Raw genomic sequence first — 21,022 nt, 5'->3', positions numbered from 1 at the left:
AGAGATGATTATATTTCAGTGCTTGATGTGAGAAATTAATGTACTGAGATATTCAAGTCCTAGCTGGTACTTGGTAACCAGAATAGTAAGAACAGCAGTCAGAGCTGTGCTGTTTGGAGGGATGGGGAAAGGGGGGGAGGGGTGACTGTCTGGGAGATTTGACCACAAAACAGTTCAGGGGTGCGTGTGCCTCCTGAAACAACGTTCTTGCCAGCCTTTCTGTCTCCCTGTAATTTTAACAATAAGTGCTGTGTGTCTGTGATTGTATATTTGAAACTGTTATGTACTATTTTCTCTGTGATGTTACAACTGTGATATTTTTTTCATGTTTCTTTTCATTATGGGATGTAAACAGATGTGAAATTATATGCACTCTGTAACCATATTGTAATTTTATAATTAGTTGTCCTGAATGTAAGACTAAATCAAATTTTCTTCAGTTACTCAGCAATGTTGAATCCTCTTCATCTTCACAGAGAGATTCTGGTTGTCTCTTGTCTCATAGTTGTATCTTGCTCTAATCAGTGCTGCCTTTAAAAATGTGCTCCATGTTTAATTTATAAAGCTGGCACACAGTCACAGTGAAAATATAATGTGGAGACATAAGTTCCTTGTTTTGTAAAGAAACATTCAGACTGTTTGTTCTTAGTGACAGAAATGGTTTTTCATCACAGTCATAAATTTCTGCGAAACATTTATTTTGTAAGAGTATAAGACAATGTATAGAGTTGCTGCCAAATGTTTTTGTACGGGAATATCTCTTTGCTGTATGATATGTATTTGTTTTGGTAGCGTTGCTCCTTATTATAGGCTTTTAATTGCTCATCAGCTCTGTCTAGACATTAGCTTGTTAAGTAATCACATTATGTGTACTGCAGGTACTGCTAAGTTTTAAGACGATCTTTTCATGTACATTATGAATTTGATATAAGGCCAGTATGATCTGAAACAGTTCTAATTAGACTGATTGCTACCACTGTTTCCAACTAGTAGCCGTAAACAGTGAAAGATAAAGCAGTGCTAGTAAACTACCAACTACTCGAATTGCTGTTGACTTGCCAAATGACATTAATAGCATTAAGAAATAATGCCCCAAACGTATAGGGAACTTACTTGCATTGTTTTCTTCATATAAATTTTTATAAGCTACAGACTCACACCTCTTTGTCTTTTTCTTACATCAAGGTATGTTAATTGTTTGCTCTGTGGTACAAATAAAAGTGTGCCAGCAGGTGCAACTAATGAATGATATTTGTGTAAGGTTCTGTTCTGTTACAGCCTTTCATGACAGGCAGAGTTGCAGCAATAAACCCTGTCTGGCCACACTCCTCTGAAGTGCACAATCTCTGATGTAAATTCCTAGATTAAACAATGTAACAAATTCTCAAAGTTATTCTTATCAGTGGATAAGAGATATCTCATCATTTCTTACATTGGAGTGATTTTTGCTTTAAGTAACAGTGATTGGCATTGAAGCTGTGATCTGTTGGACATATCTTAAGTTCATTAGTTTATTAGTGGTTTTACTTTCGATAGTGTAGCAGTACATCTTGCATTTAAATCACCTTCATCATTTTCCTTTTCTATTTTGTATGATTTACTATGTGAGTTACATTTTATGAGACATGTTGTAGTTAGCCCATTCTTGTTAAAGCACATTTCTTGCAAAACTTGCTGCTTTAAAATAACGCTGCAAACAATAGAGTTGCACATATATTTTGTGTCTTCTGATGAGCCTGTAGATTCGGCCTTACCGTTATAACTTAGTGGTGTTACTTCTTATGTAATTCACTCAGAATCAGTTACAGACATATTCAGGTCTAAATGTATGTGAAACTACATGAAGGTTCCTGGTTAATGATGGCCATCCATGTGTTGCTCTTTCGTATCCAAACCTTTCCAATTTCCTTGTAAGCAGCTTAAGCACACGGGGCCACTAAAAAAAAATCATGCCATGTATTTCGTGTTATTTAGTGTCCTATCACAAATTCCCTTCATGAAAAAGAAGGGACCACAAACTGTTTATAGAACAAAAAGTGTGTATTGCTTTTCATTTGGCACCTGTGTGCTGCAATGTCTACTATTCAATCTGTATTCTAGTCTTGACAGAAAATACCTTACTCAGTTTGATCAAGAGCAGAAAAGATCAAAAATCAAATGCATATATTAATATATTTGCACAGCTATTTGTTGTTTGCTTTTGAATTTTCTCTTTTTTTAGTGCATTCGGACTAGTCACTGCAAAAGGTTAATTCTCAATAGGTGTAATTTACCATCTAATTCATTAGTATCCAAATCACTAACATAACTTCTGTGACAAAATAAGTAACCAAGTAAAATATTAAATAAATGGAAACTACATAGGACTGGTTATGATAAACGAAACAAAATGTGCGCTTTATTCTCAAAGTCACAGGTAACTATAAGTCTTATAATTCTTTTAGCTCTACTACCAGCTAAAATCATTGCAATTCACATCTTTTTATGTTACTGATTACTGTATTTCTGTGTTTCTGTACTGCAGACAACACGTAGCATCTCCTCTTGTAAAGAATAGTATTGAAAAGTTCTGAAATGTTATCTACAGAAATGTTGTACATACACAACAGCTGTTAAATTGTTAAAAGTAAAGACATTGGTATGTGCCACAGCTGAAATAAAATCTATCGTTCACAGCCCAGGTTCTTCAATTTTTTTCCCCTTCATGTAGAAGTTTTTCTTGTGTGCAACAGTTAAAACATTTTTTCTACCTTTTGACCACTTTAATTTCACTAAATTGTTAAAACCAAAACTATGTAATGGATGCATTGTCCAGAACTTGGGGCTGTATTTCTACAAAAAAACCACCACCACCTTGCCTTTTAGTTAGCCAATGACTTGGGTATGAGAATTGGATCAATGCAGAAAATGTGTTATACGATCTACTTTACTGTGAAGCTTTTTGCTTCATTTTTCAAACCTGTAAATACAAAAAAAAGCTAAGGAAATAATTTGTCTATTTACAGTTTCCTATTTGTGTTTAAAATCTTGTCAATTAACAGCCATTTCCTAGTCAACATGTAACATTTTGTAATAATTACTTTTGAAAGATGATTATATATGAACACATTGTTGTTACCAGATAACTATGTACAAAGTTTGTATGTATGTAAATACTATTTTGAAATATTTATTCATCAAAAAATTGGAACCAATAAAGAATGGGCATAAAATTTGTGCTGAAAATTCTCTTCCTTGTAATTTTTCAATAATGTTCCATAATTACTCTCTGCTAAAATCAGCTAGCTTTAACAAAAATTAATTCTAAAATTAAGTGGAATGCATATTTCTCAGCTATGTTTCATCACAAACAGTTGTGACTGTAATACTACGCAGTAATAATTGTGAAATTTGCTATGGCAAGAAGGGATATATATATACTTGAAATAAAGAAATCTTGTGTTAAATTGTCACAGTCCACATTATTACAAAGTGTCGTATTCATGATCTATGGATCAAGTATTAATCGAACCAGAGGTTATCTATGTGACAGAACAAAAGTTATTACAGAATTGTACGTAATCTCCAACTCTGAGAATTCATTAACGGTGTGGAGACCCCTTATGATATAATAAGAACCTTTAAATGTTGTGACACGGAATCAAGGCGCACCTTTCTCACTTTTTTAAGTGTCTATGGGTGATTCAGCTACTGCTTGGTTAAATAAATATATAGCTAGTTGTTAAAATACTTGTCTTATGAACCAGTTTCCAGCTTACTGGGCTGTCATCAGATGGTAACTGACTATTGACTTCAAAGATGATTGCAAACGTGTGAGGAAGTATGAGAAATATTACATGTGATATGTGTGTTGCAAATCTCAGAATTATAGTGCAATTGTGACATAGCAGAAAACGTGAAAATTGAAAATAAATGAAGAAGTGGAAGTGTTGCATTATGTGGAGACAAACTAAGTTACAATCAAATCAAAATTTGCGACAAAGTAGTTACCTAAATCCATTGCCCAGTATGCTGAAGGTCTCTCAAAGATGTTGTTCACCAACAGACATTGACACCCCCCCCCCTTCCTCCCAAATGTAGTCCACAGACAGATCTGCTGTGTCATATCCACACACACACACTCCCAGAACCCAATTGCAAAGGAGCACCTCCCCATCACCCAGTACCATCAGACTGGAACAACTGCCACAGAATCATATCCATCATCTGGGCTTCCACCCTTCCAAATTGGTGTGCACCCACCCACCCAGTATATTCAATCTCCTAATCCACCCTTCTACCACACCTACACTCAACTTCTTGCCAAGTGGGTAATTCCCCTGTGGAAGTCCCAGCTGCAACACCTGTCCTGTGCCCCCACCCACCAAATCCTATTTCCATCCCACCATTGTTTTATCCTATCATCTAAGGGGTAGGGCAATCTTTGAAAATGCTTACATTGTATACCTACTATGTTCTAATTTCTACATGGCATTTTATGTGGGCATGACCACCCATCCACCCGAATAAGTGCCTGCCCACTGCCACAGTGCAAAGAGCAGAGTTGGACACTGAATGGCAGAATGCACTGCTGAACACAACATACTCAGTCTCAGTGGCTGCTTCACAACCGTGCCATCTACATCTACATGATTACTCTGCAATTCATAATTAAGTGCCTGGCAGAGAGTTCATTAAACCACCCTCAAGCTGTTTGTCTACTGATGCACCCTCTAACAGTGCGCAGGAAAAACAAACACTTAAGTCTTTTTGTGCAAGCTGTGATATCTCGTATTTCATTATGATGATCATTCCTCCCTATGTAGGTGGGTGCCGGCAAAATATTTTCACACTCGGAGGAGAAGTTTGGGATTGAACTTTCATGAGAAGACCCTGCTGCAGTGAAAAACTATTTTGTTTCAATGATTGCCATGCCAATTTTCATATAATATCCTTGTCATTCCCTTCCTTATTTCACAATAGAAAAATTGAGCTGCCTTTTTTTAACTTTTTCAATATCCTCCATCAGTCCTATCTGATGAGCATTATTCTGAAAGGGGTCAGACAAATGTAGTGTAAGCAGTCTCTTTAGTAGTCCTGTTCCATTTTCTAAATGTTGTGCCAGTAAATCAGTCTTTGGTTTGCTTTACCCACAACATTATCTATATATTGTTCCAATTCAAGTTATTCATAATTGTGGTTCCTAAGTGTTTAGCTGAATTTACAGCCTTAGATTTGTGTGTCTTATCCTGTAACCAAAATTTAGTGGATTCCTTTAATACTCATGTGTACAGTTTCACACCTTTCATTATTTAGAGTCAATTGCCACCTTTTGCACCGTACAGGTATCTGGTCTAAATCATTTTGCAATTGGTTTTGATCACGTGATGGCTTTATAAGACAGTAAATGACAGAATCATCTGCAATCTGATATGGGCACTCAGATTGTCTAGTAAAACTTTTATGTAGATCAGGAACAGCAGAGGGCCTGTAACACTTAACAGGGGATGCGATTGGAATAACATTTACATGGGCAGAGCTTGTGTAGTACACATTTCTGCTGCTAGGCTTGTATAGTGCAACTTATTGCCAGTTCAGTGCTGCCTGTGTTGTTGACCTGAATTGTTATTTTCATCAGCTCTGATTGTTTCTGCTAGCACTGTTTTGCCTTTGTTTCATTTTTATCATGGCAAATTTAAGTGAACAATGTGCAGATGTGCAATTTTGTTTTCTATTCGGTAAAAATGGTGCTGAAACTGTTTTAATGTTGAAAATGGTTCACCAAGATGATACTATGGGAAAAACTCAAGTGTACGAATGGTTTACTCAATTTAAAAATGGCAACATGTTGATTGATGACAAACCTCATTCTGGATGCCCATCAACTGCCTGAATTGATGAAAATATTGAAAAAATTTGAGAGCTTGTGCTCACAGACAATTGATCAACTGTCAGAGATTAGTGGGTTATCTTGGAGCTCAGTTCAGCAAATGTTAATGGAAAATTTGGGAATGCAAAAGGTTGCTGCCAAGTTTGTTCCTCGTGTTCTCACTGACAGTCAAAAGAAATGAAACTTTCTGGCAGATTAAAACTGCGTGCCAGACCGAGACTCAAACCGAGTTCGAGTCTCGGTCCGGCACGCAGTTTTAATCTGCCAGGAAGTTTCATATCAGCGCACACTCCACTGCAGAGTGAAAATCTTTCTGGAATCAAAAGGAATGTCGAGCTGAAACATGGTCATACTTTGAAACAACAGCTTTAAACTGATTCAGATTTTCTGTTAAAGGTCATTACTGGTGATGAGTCATGGTGCTATGGGTACAACACAGAAACAAAGCAACAGTCAAGCCAGTTGTAGACGTCATTGTTACCCCATTCAGAAAAATGTCATCAAGTCCAATCAACCACCAAAACAACACTGATTTGCTTTTTGGATGCTATGGGCATAGTTCATTTGGAGTTTTTTTCCCCCATGTCAGATTGTCAATTAAACCTTCTATTTGTAACAACAATAACAATTAATTTTTGACAATTTAATGGATGTGGATAGATGAAAAATTATCTATTCAGCAGGTGGTGGCAGAAAACACACCTAAAAGAAAGTTATAATTAGGCAAGCTTTTGGAGCCAGTGGCTCCTTCCTCAGGCAGAAGGGTTGATGGGGAAGGAAGAGGGGTGAATGAGAAGCATGGGTGTGGTTTAGGAAAAGGGGTAGAGATCAGGAAAGTCACCCAGAATCTCAGCTGTGGAGAGACTTACTGGACAGGGTGAGAAGGAAACCTGATAGCTTAAAGGCGGAATAATAATGTGCAAGGCAGACTAATAATAGGAAAGACAGAGATACTGCTAAAATGTCATGTACGAGTTAGTAAGAGTGAAAAGCTAAGTGTATTATATTTAACAGAGGTGTGAGGGTGACAGCAAAAAATAGACAGGTAAGAAAATGAAAGATGTAGAAAAGTAAGCTAGAGTGGAGAAAAAATGAGTAATTACTGTGAAGAAATGTTGAGATGGAAGAAATTAATGTAAATTAAGTTTGGAGGAGTGGCGAGAACCAAGGACATCCTTTAGAGCCAGTTCTCACCTGTGGAGTTCTGAGAAACTGGTGCCTGGCGCATCAAAATGGCATGTGTAGTGAAACAGAAACTAAAGTCACAATTGTCATGTTGTAGAGCTTGCTATGCAACAGGATATTGTGTGTTGCCAGTATACACCCTCTGCCTACGCCCATTCATTCTAACTGATAATTTGGTGGTAGTCATGCTGATGTAAAAGGCTGAACAGTGTCTACATAACAGCTGGTATATGACGTGTTGTTTCGCAGGTGGCTGTCCCGTGGATAGTATAAGTTTTGACAGTTACAGGGAAGGTATAGGAAGTGGTAGAAGGGTGCATAGGCAAGTCTTGCAGTAGGGATGGTCACAGGGGTAGGAGCCATAGGGCTGGGAGATGGGTGCAGAAGGAGCATAGGGTCTGACAAGAATACTGTAGAGATTGGGAGGGTGACAAAAAGCTGACTTCAAAGCACCCACTGGACGTATCTCTACCTTAGTTGATCAGCACCTGCATCCCACCACACTATTGTCACTATTGATGCCACCTCCCTCTACACCAACATCCCCTACGCACATGGTCGGTCTGTTGCTGAACATTTTGTCAGTCAGTGCCCACCTGATTCCAAACCTGTGACATCCTGAATCAGCTTTATTCTTACGAACAACTACTTCAACTTTGAGGAGCAGACATACAAACAGATCAGGGGTATGACCATGGGAACGAGGATGGCTCCTTCCTATGCCAACATTTTCATGGGTCACTTGGAGGGGGCTTTCCTGGGATCCAGGTCTTCAGCCCCTGGTTTGGTTTACATACATTGATGACATCTTTAACATATGGACTCATGGTGACACTGACCTGTTAAAATTCCAGGTATCTTTGAATATCTTCTCCTAATTAAATTGCACATGGTCCTATTCTGAACCCCGTGCCACTTTCCTCAATATTGATCTCGTCTTCACCCAAGGCCAGCTACACACATCTGTCCACATTAAACCTACTAACATACAACAGCACTTACATTTTGACAGTTTCCATGCTTACCATGTCAAATGTTCCCTCCCACACAGCCTTGGCATTTGAGGCAAATGTATTGGTTCAGATGCAGACTCTTTACTGCAATACACCACCATTCACACCTCAGCCTTCACTGGACATAATTACCCCATCAGCCTAGTTCAAAAGCAGATTTCCCAGGCCATCCCATCTAATCCTGGTACTGCTGATCCCTCCAAAAAACAACTTCAGAGCAGACCATTGGTCACTCAGTGTTATCTTGATCTAGAATGTGTTAATCAGCTATTTCAACAGGGCCATGAGTTCCTCAAATCATGCCCTGAAATGAGATCCATTATGTCTGAGATTTTGCCCACCAGACCTAGAATAGCTTTTTGTCACCCTCCTAATCTCCAAAATATTCTTGTCAGATCCTATGCTCCTTCTGCACCCATCTCCATGCCCTATGGCTCCTACCCCTGTGACCATACCTGCTTGCAAGACTTGCCCTATGCAGCCTCCTACCACTACTTATACCAGCTCTGTAAGTGGCAAAACATATACTGTCAAAGGGAGAGCCACTTGTGAAATGATATGTCATATAACAGCTTTTATTTAGACACTGTTCAGCCTTTTACATCAGCATGACTACCACCAAATTATCATTTAGAATGAATGGGCATAGGTAGAGGATGTATACTGGCAACATGTAATATCCTGTTGCACAGCAAGCTCTACAACATTACAATTGTAACTTTGGTGCCTGTTTCACTACAAATGCCATTTTGATGCCATAGACATCAATTTCTCAGAACTCCGCATGTGGGAACTAGCTCTAAAGTATTTCCTTGGTTCTTGCCACTCCTGTGACCTTAATTTACATTAATTTCTTCTGTCTTAACATTTCTTCAGAGTAACTACTCCTTTCTTCATTCCATTTTAGTTTTCTACATATTTCATTTTCTTACCTGTCTATTTTTTGCCGTCCCCCTCACACCTCTGTTACATACAATGTACTCAGCTTTTCACTCTTATTAACTCATACACAATGCTTTAGCAGTATCTCTGCCTTGTGTATTATTATTCTGTCTTGCATATTATTATTTCATCTTTAAGGTATCAGGTTTCCAAATCTCATCCGGTGCAGTCCCCAACAATCAATCTTTCCATCTACATCTACATGGATACTCTGCAAATCACATTTAAGGGCCTGGCAGACAGTTCATTGAACCACCTGCACATTTCTCTATTATTCCAATCTCATACAGCGTGCGGAAAGGATGAACACCTATATCTTTCTGTACGAGCTCTGATATCCCTTATTTTATCTTGGCGGTCATTCCTCCCTATGTAAATTGGTGTCAACAAAATATTTTTGCATTCAGAGGAGAGAGTTGGTGATTGGAATTTCATGAGAAGATTCCATCACAACGAAAAACACCTTGCTTTTAATGATGTCCATCCCAAATCCTATATCATTTCTGTGACACTCTCTCCCATATTTTGCGATAATAAAAAATGTGCTGTCTTTCTTTGAACTTTTTCAATGTACTGCATCTGGTAAGGATCCCACACCACGCAGCAGTATTCTGAAAGAGGATGGACAATCGTAGTGTCAGCAGTCTCCTTAGTAGGTCTGTTACATTTTCTAAGTGTCCTGCCAATAAAACACAGTGTTTGGTTAGCCTTCCCCACAACATTTTCTATGTGTTCCTTCCAATTTAAGTTGTTCATAATTGTAATAGCTAGGTATTTAGTTGAATTTACAGCTTTTAGATTAGACTGATTTATCATGTAACTGAAGTTTGAGTTCCTTTTAGCATTCATGTGGATGACCTCACACTTTCTGTTATTTAAGGTCAACTGCCACTTTTTGCACCATTCTGATATTTCTTCTAAATCATTTTGCAGTTTGTTTTGATCTTCTGATAACTTTATTAGTCAATAAACGACAGTGTCATCTGCAAACAACCGAAGAAAGGTGCTCAGATTGTCTCCCAAATCATTTATATAGATAAGGAACAGCAAAGGGCCTATAACACTACCTTGGGGAATGCCAGAAATCACTTCTGTTTTACTCTATGACTTTCCATCAATTACTACGAACTGTGACCTCTCTGACAGGAAATCACAAATCCAGTCACATAACTGAGACCATATTCCATAAGCACGCAATTTCATTTCAAGCTGCTTATGTGGTACAGTGTCAAAAGCCTTCCAGAAATACAGAATCAATCTGAAATACCTTGTCAATAGCACTCATCACTTCATATGAATAAAGAGCCAATTGTGTTTCACAAGAACGATGTTTTCTAAACCCATGTTGACTATGTGTCAATAGACCATTTTCTTTGAGGTAATTCATAATGTTCGAACACAATATATGTTCCAAAATCCTGCTGCATATTGACATTAACGATATGGGCCTGTAAGTTTGTGGATTACTCCTACTACCTTTCTTGAATAGTGGTGTGACCTGTGCAGCTTTCCAGTCTTTGGGTATGGATCTTTCATCAAGCGAACAGTTGTATATGATTGTTAAGTATGGAGCTAATGCATCAGCATACTCTGAAAGGAACCTAATTGGTATACAATCTGGACCAGAAGACTTACTCTTATTAAGTGATTTAAGTTGCTTCACTACTCTGAGGATATTTACTTCTACGTTACTCATGTTGGCAGCTGTTTTGGATCGAATTCTGGAATATTTACTTCATTCTCTCTTGTGAAGGCATCCCATCTGGTAAATTTCTCATGACCTGCAGTTCTGGGTAACTTTTCCAAACTCTACCCCTTTTCCTAGACCTCTCCTGTCATTTTCCTTCATCCCTCTTCCTTCCCCATCAACCCTTCTGCCTGAAGAAGGAGCCACTGGCTCCAAAAGCTTGCATAAGTATAACCTTCTTTTATGTGTGTTTTTGCCACCTTTTTGAACTTTTTACTTGGAACTTTTAAGAAGATTGCACAACAGGGTTCATCAAAAGGCCCAAATTGTGGCAGACAGGGACTGGCTCTTCCACCACAGCAGTGCACCTGCATACACAGCCATGTCTGTTAGGCAGTTTTTGGCAAAAATGGCATAGTCCCACTGCCTCGTGCACCTTACTCAACTTACCTGGTTTTGTGCGACTCTCTTTCATTTCCACATATGAAAAGGAGCATGAAAGGACAAAGGACACTGATTTGATAACATTGAAAAAAAAAAGAATAAAGGAAAAAAAAAGAAACTAGGGAGGAGCAGTCAGCCATTTCTAAAGCTGACTACAAAGAATGTTTCAAACAGTGGAATCACTAGTGGGGTGAATCTATTATTTGTAATTGAGAGTACTTGGAAGGGGAAAGGTTGTTTTGTAAACAGTTTGAAAATATATAGCATTTAAAAAATAAATTTGGTTTTCTTTGGGTAGCCCCTCATGTTACTTCTGTTTTACTTGTTGACCTTCAGTCAGTTACTATGAGCTTTGATGTTTCTGACAAGAAATCACAAATCCAGTCTCACTACTGAGACGATACTCCATGGGCAAGCAATTTGATTAGAAGTTACTTATGAGGGACAGTGAGAAAAGTATTCTGAAAGTCTAAAAACATGGGATCAATTTGACATCCCTTGTCAATAGCACTCATTACTTCATGAAAATAAAGAGCTAGTTGTGTTTCACAAAAATAATATTTTCTGAATTTATGTTGGCTGTTTCTCGATAAGTCATTTTCTTTGAGATAACTCATAATGTACAAACATAGTATATGTTCCAAAATCCTACTGCAAATCAACATTAGTGATATAGGTCTGTAATTCAATGCATCACTCCTATTTCCTTTCTTTGGTAACTTTCTTGTGTAGCTTTCCAATCTGAAGGCACAGATCTTTTGATGAGTGGGTGGTTGTATGTGATTGCTAAATACAGAGCTACTGTATCTGTATACTCTGAAAGGATCATGAACTGGTGTATAGTCTAGACTGGAGGCCTTGTCTTTATTAAGTGATTTAAGCTGCTTTGCTACACCGAGTTCTAAGTTATTCATTTTGGCAGTTGTTATTGATTTGAGTTCTGGAATATGTACTTCATCATCTTTGGTGAAGGAGTTTAAGAGAACAGTAATAAGTAACTCTGCTTTACTTGCACAGTCATCAGTAACATCGTCATTGATATCATGCAGTGAAGGTTTGATTGTGTCTTTGTGCTGGTGTACTTCACACATGACCAGAATCTCTTTTAATTTTCTGGCAGGTTTCCAGAGATGTCATTATGGAAACTATTAAAAGTATCTTGCATTGTAGTTCACACTAAATTTCAAGCTTCTGTAAAACTTTGCCAATGTTGGGGGTTTTGTGTGCTTCTAAATTTTTAATGCTTTTTTCATTGCTTCTGCAACAGTGTTCTTGACCTGTTTTGTGGACCATGGGAAATCAATGTCATCTCTTATTGGTTTATATGGTATGTCTCTCTCAGTTGCCATGGATACCACTGCTTTGAATTTCAATAACATCTGGTCTACATTTATGTAGTCAGATTTGAAGAATGGGGACTGTCTCTTAGGAAGGCACCATGTGAATTTGCATTTGTTTTTGGTGGGTCTGGATGTTATGGTACTCAGTCTCATTACAACAACCTACTGATCACTAATCACAGTATTCATCATGATGCTCACTATTTGCTCAAGATTATTTGTTCCTAAGAGGTTAAGTATGTTTTAACAATCTTTCACACTTTGAGTTGGCTCCTGAACTAATTGTTCATAATAATTTTCTGAGAATGCGTTCAGAATTATTTTGATCCTTTCCCATGACACCATCTCCTCTGAATTATGAAAGGGAGCTATTCATGCAGCATATCCATTGAGCCCATAATCCACCTGGTCTCTGCTAGCCCCAGGTCCACATCCACCTCCACCACCAGCCCCGTGACTCTTAATTTCACTCATCCTGCACCAACATCATTTTCTCCACAAACTCCATCTTCCTGTTTTCTATCCCACCCATTCCCATTCCATCCCTCCACATCATGCCACAGGCTACTGCCCTTGCCCCATGCCAGTGACGAGGACAAACTTACTAGTGGCACATTCCTATCCCATGCACCTACTTCCTCTCACTTGTAGCTGTCAGCTATTCTTCCCTAAGCCTACCTTCTTTCTCCTCTTCTCTATCCACATGACACAACCCCTCACCCTTGTCAAGGTGCAGTGCCAGCAGCAGAAAATTAAGCAATTTGGAACTACTGAAAACTGCAATAAAATAAATGCAAATATGTTCTTGAAAGTATCTGAACACAATTTTTATGTAAGTCATCAAAGCATAAGTAATTGTTAGTGGAAGGTTGTGACAAATAAGTTTACAATATTTCAGACATGTTTAATGTGCAACACCTGCAGGTGAACATGCAGCCTAAGAAAATAGTGGACCTCTCATTAATCAAGAAGATTTGCATCTTCATTTCCAACTGTGGCTTGATGTTGTCCTAAACCAATACAGGTGACATAGGCATGCTATGCTGAACCAATCCAGACTGCCAGTGTAGTAAAGAAACATAAGCGTGTGATACATATGCAACCATCTCTATAGTACAGGATGAAGTAGGACTTGTCTGTCATACTCATATTTTGCTATTTAAGACAGAAAATATAGCATTCATTTGTCTATTATTACCTGAGACCTTTGTCACTCCTCAAGCCAGCACTGTGGATGAAGTTGTACAGTCTGTTTTGACCAACTGGTTGTCCTGTGCTGTGGTCACATAGACTGGTCCAGGTCTCACTCCACACTTCACAAACTTCTACCCATTCAATTAGTCATGGTACAGCAGACTCATGTCCTGGAGACCAATTGTTTTACCTTGTTTCAATAGGCTGAGAATCACTTACTAAGTTTAATGATGTTGGTGGGCATCCCTTTACTTGTCTTCACACTGCAACTTCATTTTGTGGATCTTCACTGACTGAGCTTGGCATAATACTGATCTTCCCAGTCATGCATGAGAGGAGATACTTCTTGGCCTATAAGTATGCCATTTCTCATCAATTTGATGATTTATTGTTAGAATACTGTGTTACACATCCTCTGAGTTTAGATACATTTGGGCCATTTTTCCTAGAAGATATGATACCCACAAGTGTTAGTTTATTTTTCATATAGCATTAGTAGGAATAGTATAGATAGGATGCCTGTAGAAATTGTGGCTCAAGTTGGTGCTGTGTTTCTTGATTTTCAAAAAGCCTTCAGTACAATTGCTTGGGAAATGAAATATGTGCATATGGAACAGACATGTGATTGGACTGAAGACTTCTTGACAAATGAAACTCATTGTGCTATTCTTAATGGAAGGACATTGTCAGAAGCAAAATACCTCAAGGTGATGTGAGAGGGCCTCTGTTGTTCATGAGTCTGTAACTAACCTGACTGCTAACTCATGTAGCTCTGAGGCTGCTCACAGGTGATTCAGTTCCATACAGGGAGGGGACATTGTTAGAAACCTGTTAGGAAATTCAGAGGCTTGCACATGATCAACGCCTGATGCAAAGATTGGCAGTTGACTGTAAATATAAATAAATGTAAGTGAAGTATGTAAACAGATGACAATATGAGATATTGTTTTTGGTGATTAGTCTCTCAAATCAGCTACAACATTGTTAAGGACTCTAGGAGTTTCTGTCCAGAGCTATTTGAGTTGGAATGACAGCATAAATATATCCATGGAAAAAGCAGATGCGAGGCTCAAATTTACTAGCCAATTGCTCGGGAAGTGAATTTGGCAGAAAAGAGGTCACTTGTGAACCCATAATTTGATTATTTTTTTATTTTTTTTGTCTGTGTGGGAGTGTTACCAAGCTGGATTAAAGTGTAGGAAAGTTCCTTACTTTATTGAAATAAATAACAACACTGTGTATGAAGGTTCCTTACTTTATTCAACTAAATAAAACATGAAGTTACAAACACATGAAGGACAGGCCTGCACAGGGCTTGAGTAACATAAACGGCCTCAGGTTCAAAATGTAAATCAGTCACTCACACACGATGTGAATGTACTATCCAGGAGCAGTGTGGTAGAAACGACTGAGCTGGAGAAATTGTTGCCTCATCCCAGTGTTCACTGCACAATATCCACACTTACGATCTCTGCACTTACACACGTGAAGCAAAATTTATAGTCTGAACAAGAGTGTGAAGCAGAAACACTACATCCTCAGTGATTGCTTTCCAAGCATAAAGACAGTATGGTGCGGGCATCTTTCAGCATTGCGATAGCACCAGCATCATGTGCGTCACCACATGGGCAGTTCCTCATGGTGTAGGTGCAGAGCATCAACCAAAGTGTATGCTACAATGGACAGACAAAGACTGATTAACCTCTGTTGGTGAAAGCCTCATTAGGGGCAGCTATTGTTCCTTACAGGTAGTCAGCAACCATAGTGGTGAAATGTCCTGTAGCATGGAAAGATCAACAGCCGTGGATGGAAGTACTGTGTGGGGGGTGAAACTAGCTGCCTTAGCAGACGGCCATAGCGAGTTGTGAGCATACAGAACTGATAAGAAAGCTTGCTGCAAAGGCTGCTACACAGTTCCCTGTTCCCATTCCTGTCCCCCCCTCCACCTCCCCCTCACCCTCAAGATTGGAGCTGTCAGCAGTGAGGCCAAAGGTGGTGGCATTGACAGTACGGGTGTTGGCTCTGCAGTGCGTGTGGGTGCCTAAAGTCAAGGCAGCAGGCACATGGAGGGCACGACAGCCATCTGTCAGTAGTGCTAGTTTGCTGGGTGACAGCATGCAGTGGCGCATGTGGTGGGCGTGCTGTACCAGTGTGGTCTGAGCCTGTGTTCGATGCTGTGCTTGCAAGTGTGGGCACGTGCAGGGCACAGTTGCCAGTGTGAGACTGCAGAGGAAAGGGTGCAATGACCTTTTTGGGTGGCTGCGAGGTGGTGTTGAGAGGGTGGCTGCATTTTACAGCTGAAAGTGCATGCACCTGGCACCATGTGCATGGGTCACCTGTGCCTCCAGTGTCAGGACAGGTGGTGGCAGGTTGGGTGCATGACACTGGGAGCACATAAAATAATGCTGTTGTACAAATGTCAGGAGCTGCAATGTGGTGTTGGGGGCATACTCAGCAATTGACAGTGGTGGAGGTGAAATCGTTGACTCAGTTGTAGGCTGTGGAAGAGGTAGAGAAGTAGGGACGTGAGCATCCTGTGTGCCTGTGTTGGTGGCTGCCGGTGGGCGAGGTGTGGTGCCGGCATAGCATGGCAAGTTTTCCATGGTGTTTTGGCTGTAGTGCTGTGGATGGGTGTCTCACGGGCTTTGGTGGTGGGGGTGGTTGATGTGATATCGTCGGCATTGTCAAAGGGCCTAACATCAATGGCAGTGTGCATCTGTGGGTTGTTGATGTAGATGGTAGTCAAGGTTGGCGGCGTGGGGTTGAGCAGTGTATGGGCGGGCTTCAGCCTACTGATCGAAATGTCGGTCAGTGTGCTTTGCAGATGCAAGGTAAATCTCATGGAGTCATGTTTCAGGACCTTCTGGAGGCCCAAGTAGTGTGGTTGGAGGGGAGTCTGATGAGTACTAATGTGCAGCATAACGTGTGCATGACACAAGGTTACTGTGAATGAAATTTCTGCATTCGTTGTGGCACTGGAGAGGGGTGGGTCACAGGCAGCCCATGCAGTCCTACAAGTGATGTACTCAGCAATGATGTCATCCGCGGGCAGGTTGGTGGGCTCCAGAAAGTCACCTGGAATGGCAAGTGGCTGGTTCGGAAACAAGCTTGGGAGCTGTTATCTCAAGGTCAGCCTTGTGAGTGATACGGAGACTGGGGAGCACCAGCCACAATACAGCAGTCCACCTGTTCTTGTGGCAGGCGAGGGTGGCCCTCAAGGTGCAATGTAGCCATTCAACCATGCCTTGCTTTATGTCAGGTGCATGCCTCACACAGAGCTCTCAGCGTACAAAAAAGGAACAATGTAATATTGTGCCTGCAGTCTGCAGTGATGTGGCATGGGCAGCCGAAATGAACAATTCACTTGCAGGTGAAGGCAGCTGCCACCATGGTGGCAGTAATGTCGAGCACTGGTGTTGCTCCAGGCCAGTGAGGGGACCGGTCCACCACGGTAAGAAGATAGCGGCAGCCGTCAGGTGAAGGTAAGGGGCCAACAATGTCCATATGTATGTGGCCAAAGCAATGCCTGATGTCTGGGAAAACCGTGATGGCGGCGCCAGCCTTGGCACACTGATAGGCGAAGCAGGTGCTGGACCAGGTCCTGCTGTCCCCCTGAATACCTGGCCACACAAAGTGCTGTCTTACTAGAGCAGCAGACACACACACTCCAGAGTGTGCCAGGTTGTGTGGTCGGTCAAATGCGGCCTTGTGGAAGCTAGTGGCAGTGGCTGGGATGGAGCATGGTGAGTCAATGGATACGTTGCACCAGATACTGCTGTCAAGGTCAGGAGCCAGCATGAGTTGAAGGTGGAGGCCAGAGGAGCCAACCTGGTGGAGTCGGGCGAGTTCTGGGTCGTGCTCCTGGGCAGTGCTAAGTGCCTCGTAATCCAGTGATGAAGCGATGGCACAAGTGTGTCTGTGACGGTCAGCGAGAATGTTGTCAATTCCGATGTGATGTATGTTAGGCGTAAATTATGAGGTGAACGACAGCTGCCAGAATTGAGGTGGGGAACACTGGTCAATGTATTTCGTAAGGACAAACGTTATGGGTTTGTCGTCAGTGGAGATCCTGAAGTGATGGGCTTCCACTGATGGCCGAAATTATTTGATAGCCTTCCAGATGGTGAGGAGCTCTCTATCGTATGTACTCAGCACCGTTGAGGGAGAGAAAGTTTCCTGGAGAAGAAAGCAAGTGGTTGCCATATATTGTGCACGGGCTGCTGCAGGACAGCACCAATCGTTGGCGTCAACCTCCACGGCAAGCAAGATGCTGGGGTGGGAGTGGGTGAGCGAGGTGGCGTTTGCTAAGTCGTGCTTGGTGGGCAAGAAGCTGTCTTCCATTTGGGGCATCCACAGTACTGGGTTGTTGCCCTTTGTTTTGATACTGCAAAGGGCAGCGGTGAGCGGCTCCTGAATGGCAGCAGCATTCCTTAAATGGCAGTGGAAAAAGTTTAACATGCCGAGGAAGCATTGGAGATCCTTCAATGTCTTTGGGCGCTGGAAATCGAGTATAACTTGTACCTTGTTGGGCAAGGGACATGAGCTGGCGGCGGAGATGGTGTTGCGCATGAAGTCCACCTAGCTGGCGCTGAGCACTCATTATTCCGATGCTGATGATGATGCTGGCGTCCTGGAGACGTTCAGAAATACTGCAAGAAGGACTGCCATGTTTGGGCAGCATTACAGAGGCCAAAGTTCGTAAAGGTGTTCTTGTGGAGTCCCAATGGTGTGCTGATGTCTGTCTTCTGGATGTCCTCAGGTGCAATTGGAATCTAGGTAAAAGCCTTGGTGCAGTCGATCATGCTGAAGATTTTAGTCCTAGCCAGTGCATTGTTGTATCTGCATAGGAATGGCACTGGGCACCTGTCAGGGATTGTGCGGGCGTTTAGCTTCTGGTAATCCCAGCATGGGCACAAGGAGCCATCCTTCTTCTTGAAGTGGTGAAGCGCGAATGACCACGTGCTCATCGAAGGTTGCAGTACACTGGCAGCAAGCAGCTCATCAAACTCGGCCTTGGCGATTATCAGTTTATGAGGTGCCAGGGGGCATGGCAAGCAAAGGGTAGGTGGTCCAGGGACAGCACTGATGTAGTGTACAGTTGCATGACAGACTTCCCAAGACGCGCTTGACAGTCGTATGAGACCAGAGAATTGTGGCAGGAGGTCAATGTATGGCCCAGAATACGGCAACTTCTTCACATCAAAGAGAACAGCAAAATAAGTAGTGAACTTTGTTGATCTCCCAGTGTCATTGTCAATGAGGGGCCAGCTGGCAACATTAGGGAGCAGGCGGTGGTGTTTGATGAAGTCCGCTCCAATAATGAGGTCAGTGATGTCGGCGACAGTGAAGGTCCCGGGAAGATCTTGTTGCAGGCCAGGACTGAGGACACTATGATGAATGCCGTATGTAGCAATGGTGGAATTACTCAGAATGGCTGAGGCAGCACCAGCATTCTTAAGACCCACTGCGGGAACATAGACAATTTGGAACCATTGTCTAAGAGGAATGGCGTGGTGTAATGGGTGTCACAGATGGACAGGCACTGGTAGACCAAGCAGCAGCTGAGTGTGCATAACCCCGTGGTCATTGGTGTTTGGGTGCGAAGGACAAGGTTCTCTGCAGTTGGTGATGTCTGGACTGAAGCACTCGTGATAAAATAGTGGCTGTCCATCCCACGAGGGGCATCAGCAGGGCAGCTGGAGCTGTGACATCAGTAGCAGTTGTTGTGCCAATGGCTGGGGCTGTGCGGACTGTGTCAGTCAGAGTTGAGTCAGGCCACGGTCGCTTGCAAAGTTGCCATGTTCTTGCTAAGGTGGACAGGCATACTGTATACTCTTGGCTGCCGAGCACTGTGCTGTGGACCAGCTGGGATGGGTACAGACGGTGACTTGATTAATGGCACGTCGGGCAGCAAGGGTGAACACGTGGCAGGATGGCTGACAAGGTGGCAGCCAGCTGAGTGTGCCAGACAGGGGTGAGGTTGGCGCATGATGGTGGCAGTTGTAGGCAGGGGGACCTGCGTCTCATGCACCCTTTCAACACCACTGGAAATGTCAATGATGGAGAGGTCAGGGCGCAACGCCACTGCTGTCTGTATTGGGGCCAGGAGCCGAGACAACCAAATTTTATAAGGATATCCATCAGGGACCATGTGTGGCTCCATGAGACTTCGAAGGTGGTGCAGGAATGGAAGGGGTTGTTGGTCCCCACACTGCTCGAGGGAAAGGTAGATCCAGATGTGCTGTATTTTGGAAGGGGTGAGTTGTGTCATGAGGCAGTGCCGGAGTGTCTCGTGGTGGTAGGTGGCTGGGGGCGACGAGATGAAATTGTGGGCTTCCACTGCATATGTAAGCTCGAGCTGGCTGATCACCACGGTGAACTTCGTGGTGTCTTGGGTAACGCAGCAGCTGGCGAAGATGGTGTACGGCAAAGCAAACTGAATGCGTGGGTCCTGTAGGTTGAAGGGAAGCTGATGAGCCATGGCACAGCTGAATGGAGTGGTGGCAGTGTGAGGTGAATCAGACGGTGGCACTTCGAAGCCCGGAGGAGCGGTGGTGGAGGCGACGGAAGCCAGGGTTGGTGCAGGTAGAGGTGTGGAGTCTGAAATCTGGGGCTGGGCCACTGGCAGTCACGCTACTGCGAGCTGGTGCACAGATCAGCACTGCAGCGTTCTAGTTCCGCGGGGCGCATGGTCAGGTCAGCGATAATGTCATGTGGCATTGGCATGGCAGCTGCGTGCAGTGGGATGTCAGTTGGGGTGGTAGCAATAGGCATTTGTTGCTAGGTTGCACATGAGGTGGCAAAACACACGTAAAGGAATGAGATCATGACGCCAAGCACACTAGGGTTCATAGCACGAAAATGGAAGTTTCTGGAACTTAACTGAGTTCATTGTTGTCACCAGTGTAGAAAATTTACTTGCTTTATCAAAATAAATAACATGGTGTAGGAAGGTTCGTTACTTTCGCAGCAAGAGACCTCCTAGGAATATCGATGACCTGAGCGCCCGATGGACGGTAATATCAATTGCATTGATGTTTTTTGTAATGACGTTCATTTGATCACTAGTACGTTAGTCCAAGTCAGTCACTGTATGATAAGAGAAGATTAATTCCGGCATTTATCTTCAAGTTGTCGGATTACTCCTTTAGTAGAACTGCTGATTTATGGATAACTAAGGAGTATCTATTGGGAGTCTATCGACTTTTACTGAATGCAGAAGCGCTTGACAGCCGCGGACTCTCGCACTTGACGACCGCTTTGAGAAGAATGCTGCTACAGGGAACGAGGTTCGAACAGCAAAATAAATAAATAGGTGGTATCGGAATTTCCGTCTCATTAACGTCAG

Source organism: Schistocerca cancellata, chromosome 7 (assembly GCF_023864275.1).
Source record: "Schistocerca cancellata isolate TAMUIC-IGC-003103 chromosome 7, iqSchCanc2.1, whole genome shotgun sequence".
Lineage (NCBI taxonomy): Eukaryota > Metazoa > Arthropoda > Insecta > Orthoptera > Acrididae > Schistocerca > Schistocerca cancellata.
Note: the sequence above shows the minus strand (reverse complement) of the source record.